A 6000-nucleotide genomic window follows, 5' to 3' on the forward strand; every position below is an offset into this window, starting at 1 on the left:
ACCATGCTTCCACCGCTCCCTGAATCTCTCCTATGTTCATAGGGGCCTGAATTATATTAATTGAGTCAACCATTCTCAATGGTCTTCCCATGGAAACCCTTCTAGATTTAGTACTACCAAAAGGAGGCTCTGAGATTCACCTTTCCAGGCTTCAGTGCCTGGGTTGGTGGTGAAGGGCTATCAACGTGCCATTTTCAGAGCGCCCGGAGTGAGCTCCCCCACTCCACAGGCATCCTACACTGTTTCTTACAGCCCCTCCATTTGAGTGCTTCCCCAATGGACACCGATTAGCTTGCACCTATGCAAATATCAGTCACAGCAGCCTCCTCAAATAGAGGAGGAATCAGAAATCCACAGGACTTCCAATGTTCCCACTCCCTTCCTTAATTCATCCATCCATCCATCCATCCATCCATCCACCCACCCACCCATCCATTCAACACATTTTTACTGTGTTCCTACTATGTGCAGCACTGGGGGGATGAAGTTAACAAAGCCGCCTGTCCCTGCTTTCATGACATTCACAGCTTGGTAGAGGGAAAAATGACAATGTTTAAAGTACCAGTAATGAAATGTCAGGTCGCCATGATGATGCATGATTCAAAAAAATTCCCTCTGGCTCCTGTGAATGGGATGGGAAATGGGAGAAAGGACGTTGTTGCAGTCCGTTGCTTAATATTAAATCACCTGCTCCATTAATTTCCAGTAAGCACTGCTCATGCCCTGAAATTATTGTGTTTTCACAATGGGATTTATAGATGATGTAATACAGAATTGTACACCTGAAATCTATGTAACTTTTCTAACAATTGTCACCCCAATAAGTTAAAAAAAAATTATTGTGTTGTTTTACTTCTTTACCAGTTCACGATCTGCCTTTACTCCATTAGAATGAACACTCCATGAACAGAAGAACTTTCTCTAGTTTGCTCACCTCTGAACCCCTGGTACCAGCAGAATTCCTGGGACCAAGTGGGAGCCCGTCATATTTGTTTAGCCAATGGATGACTTTTTCTTCAAACCTGAGTGAGGCAGGAATGCTAGAAGCATCTGAGAGAAGGTGAACAGGAGTTACAGGACAAAATGTGACCCACTTGCCCCTATTGGGAATGTCTTTCTGCTGGCTTATACTATTGTCACTCAAAGAGGCTCCAGTTTGCTCCCTAGGAATCCTTCTGGGATTTGGACAGAAGACTCTTCTTTGTTTTAATAATTTAATTACTGGTAGACAATTCAATCCAAGTTCAGAGATAACTTCTTGAATTTGCAACAGAAGAGCTTTTTTTTTTTTTCTTTTACTCCCCTATCACCCACCCCTTATGCTTCCCAGAAATAGGTGCCACGCATAAAAACCCATGTACTTAGCAGTTAGCTATGGAAGAACAAGAATAATCTCTCACCTTGATCAAGGAAGGAAGAAATGGAAAACTTGATCCCCAAGTGGCTTTATAGCAACTGCAAAAAAAAAAAAAAAAAAAGGAGATGTTGGCATTATCCAATGCTTATAATATTTTCCTTTTTTAAAACAATCATTATGTTTGTGCTTGCAACATGCTTGGTAATCACTTCTGATCATCATTTTCTACATCAGCGCAGCATTTTATCCATTTTGAGGAAATTGCAATTGAAGTCAAGAGTGGGTGAGGGCTTCCTTCTTGAGACATAGCACAGACAGCTGAAACCCTGGAATGGATCAACATCCAGAAGAGCCTTTGTTGTCCTTGCTAATATTTCCTCTGAAAGTTAAATCTACCGCATGATGAATTGCAAAAGGGTAGGTCCCCATTGGAACGGGTTTTACCCATAAAGTAAGAAGCAGCATCTCCAGGAAGTTGTTGTCATGGCTAAAAGGGAGGGCTGTGCTCAGAGTACCGGCATCCACCCCATCTTTGTGGCATGGCACTAGCAATTAGGGATGTCGTCTCTCATCCCCTAGTCGCAGACAAAGAGGGGGGCAGTTAGATGTCACTGGAGGAGACAGAAGATGGATGGCCCTGGGAGGTTCCTCTGTCCTATTGATGCAGACACACCCGTCTCTCTGTCTCACTGCCTGCATCACCTTCAATTTGGCCAGATGGACATCATGGGGGAAATTTAGTCTGGACCAGGGATCTTAAAACACTAGCAAAAAGAGCTGGCTCTTGGGAGAAATGAGGATGGGGCCATTAGAAGTTGGGAGCTGGGGCCATTAGGAAGCAGCCGGGCTCTGTTGATGCACAAGGGGATTTCTGCTCGATAATGGGAAATGTGAACACAGGTTAGTGCGGTGATTACAGCATCCTGGAGGGGGGCCCTGAGAGGTCAGGAATAGATTAAGACTCGCTCAAGCAAAGGTTGGGGGAAGGGACGAAGGTCACCCCTTCTGACTGCAGGGAAGTTATCCATGTGGTCAGAGATGTTCTATTCCACAGTGTAGACAGGAAGGGTCCTTTTAGAATGTCACACTAGGCAATTGCACCTGCGTTTCCTCAGACCTGGGAGAACTGGACCCTCAAGATTGGGGCAAATTAAATGCAAGCCCAGAACAGAACTCTTTACAGAGCTTAGTAAAGGATTTGCTACATTCTGGTGTGGCAAGATGGCCTAGTCTCCACCCTCCTTCTGGGGGCCATTCAGCAACATCCATCAAGAAAACAGACTCTAACACACACACATACATTTATTCTGAGAAAAATACTTAGATATCCACACCGAGATTTATAGGTCACAAAAAGCATCAGTGTCATATTTATACTGGTGAAAAATGGAAAATCATCAAAGTGACCCAGAACAGAGGAAATAGCTAAATCAATTGTGTATTCCTACAACGGCACTTAGTAAACCTTTAAATATAAAATCACGTTAATGACATGAGAGAATGATTATGGCATGTTGAGCAAAAAGAAAAAAATGCGGGTTACACGAAGAAAGTGGATAGGATGTGATCCCAATTCAATAAGGAGAAAAGAGTCAAAAAAAAAAAAAATAGTCCCAACTATTAGCAGTGGTTATCTCTATGTAATAGGAGTATGAGTGCTCTTTTATTTTATTTTCACAGTGTTCAGTGTTTTCAAAAGTAAGTACACATTAAAATGTATGTGTATGTACAGCTAATACATAAATTAGTTACTCTCCCTTCCTTACCTTCCTCACCCTGCTTTCTTCTTCTCCACACCCATGTTCACTGTCCGACATCTTACGGATTTATTTGCTATGTATGTATATAGTTGTTTATTTGCTATGTATGTATCATGGTTGCTCTGTCTTCTGGAATATAAGCTTCTCAAGGGCAGGGACTGTGTCTTTTTCAGTGCCAAACCCCACTCCCCTCACCTACCTAGCACACAGCCTTAGACAGAGAATTCAATATTCACTGAATAAATTGATATGCTCTTTTTATAATCATGAACATTGAATATTGTTGGAATATAAAGAAGAAAAATTGTAACTGCCGAGAAGGTTTGTTTTCTCGCCCATTGTAAGGGCTTCTTAAAATAGGGCAGGTTAGCAATGCAGAGTCATTTGACTCTGGCCTCATTGGACGTCTGAGTCCCAGGGTCTAGGAATGAATCTGATGAGATGCTACAGCTGTCAAAGGTCACCAGGTGATTCTCATACACAGTCAAAGTTCAGACCCCTTGCAATTAGCCTCTCTAAAAACAAGTAGAGAAGGCTATAGCCTTTTTAAGTCAAGGCACAAAATTTACATCCTTCCTCCTCTTCCAAACCAGAATTTTCCTTTTGACTAGGGTGATGTCACAGAGTGTGGCCTTGAGAAAGAATCCAGACATTTGCCACGTAGTATCTAAGCTCCCTCCAAATACGACTCAGTGACAAAGCCTCGACATGCCAAGACTGTCTTGGAGGGCTGTGGTTAACCACACAATTGTCCTAAATGCCCAGTTCTCAGTGTGGATTCCGGCGTGTGCCTTTTTAATTCGCACAAATGATCGAATGGAAATCTAAATCGGAGAAAGAAAAGATCTGTCCCTAATTTCACACCTCCCCACAAATTAATCTTTTCCCCTTGTTCTCCATCTTTCTCCCTTCCAGTCCTTGAATATTGAAGTTTTACAAATTCGTAATCATTACATTGATGTTTCCAAGATACGGTTCTTTTCATTTCATGATCAATATCTTTCCCACTTCCCCTTTTCTGCTGTTCCTCCCACACTATAGACTTTTTTTTCTTTGTAATAATTAATTCTTAACCGTGCTGTGAGGGTTTGCAACTCTCAAAGCATTTTCATGCCAATTATCGTGTTAACAGAACCAGATTCATTTATTTCCAGGATAGCTTTGTTCTTTCTTATGTCAAGTATCTCAGCAGAGACTTATCCAGAAAACAATGCTTAGAACCATGAGCTGTTAGAACTGGAGAGACCCAAGTTCAATTCCTGCGATGTAATAACAGAGAATTCAGACAAATGTAACCTTCCACAGCCTGTTTATCTTGTCTGTACAATGTAAATACAGTCCCAGTAGCCAGTCCATACAGTGGCCATGAAGATAAAATGAGAAAATCACTTATCAAATACTCTGCACGGTGCCAGTGTCAAGTTCCATTAACGTCAGTTATTGCCATTATCATTGGTATTAAATATATTAGATAAAGGCTTTCAATGACTCTAGGAAGTGAGAGGCCTGACCTGACCCCCAAATCTAACTCAATTCAATCCACACTTTTCAACCCAGAATAGGAAAGAGAGAACTACATTTTATGCTATGTATGCCGTTCACTCATTATTTGTCTGATAGAAAGATTTCAATGCCATATTATTGGACATCTTTGCCTGGGACAGAAAGATAATTTTTGAGATCTCACCCGTCCCCCCTAAAACAGATACTTGGGCATGTCCGGTTAAACTGAAATCCAGCATTTCCATCGTTGAGAAATTTTGGAAATTTTTAGAAACTTTTCTTCAGATGAGATATTTTTAGGCTGAGGTGGAGGTGGGGGAAGGGGCTTCTCAGTGCCGAGCTTCTCATGAGGAAGCTTGTTCTTGCAGGTCTCAGCAAACACAGTTGGTTCCAGGAGTTCAGGCTCAGGTAAGCTTTGGACAAACACCGGAGGCTCGGAGAGGCTTAATTGAAATGAGCCTGGACTTAAATGTTTTATGAGTTACGCCCATCGATAACATTGTTGGCCAAGATTTAGTCGGCCTCGTTGTGAATATGCTTCTGTTAGCAGCTGAAAAACTCAAGTCTTCACTGTGGAGCCAAGGTTTGGTTTTACTTTACCAGTCCTCTGAGAGCTGGAGACCATTTGTGCGTGTCCATGCACAGAGAATGAGCACCCTGGCATCTGCAGCCTCCTGTCATTTCAGCCTGGGAGCCATTTCTCCCTTGGTACAACTTGTCTTGAAGTTCCAGAAAAGCCAGACCTCAGCCTTCTCTTAGCCAAGTCCTCCAGGCTGGGACCAAATTCTCTCTCAAACATAACAAGTCTAGTGAACAAGGGAACACCTAATCTGAGCACCTTGCCAAGCTCCCATGTGAATTGGGAGGAAAACAGAGCCTGTCTTGGGAAAGGAGATATAAAATCCCATGGCCGGATGGAGCATATGGGGCGGTCTGAGGGAGAAGCCAATTATTCTACCCAGATTTGCCATCTGTTTTGGTTTGAACAAGCTTCTCCCCACCCAAGTTCAGAATCATCTTGGAAACTTTTCCTCAGCTACCCCCACCCTCCAGACTGTAAACCCCACAGGACTTTTTGTCCATATCGAGAATCATTACTTTCATACATCAAAAATATTATTAGAAAACTCATACCCTGAAAGTTTGAGTGGAATAATATCTAAGAGTTCATGTAATTTTCAGAATGATCTTTGGGCCAATAAGAAATGAGATGAGGGGGCCGGCCCGCTGGCTCAGGTGGTTAGAGCTCCATGCTCCTAACTCCGAAGGCTGCCGGTTCGATTCCCACATGGGCCAGTGGGCTCTCACCCACAAGGTTGCCAGTTCGATTCTTTGACTCCCACAAGGGGTGGTGGGCTGTGCCCCCTGCAACTAGCAACG

Source organism: Rhinolophus sinicus, chromosome 8 (assembly GCF_057876585.1).
Source record: "Rhinolophus sinicus isolate RSI-liver-muscle chromosome 8, RSI-T2T, whole genome shotgun sequence".
Lineage (NCBI taxonomy): Eukaryota > Metazoa > Chordata > Mammalia > Chiroptera > Rhinolophidae > Rhinolophus > Rhinolophus sinicus.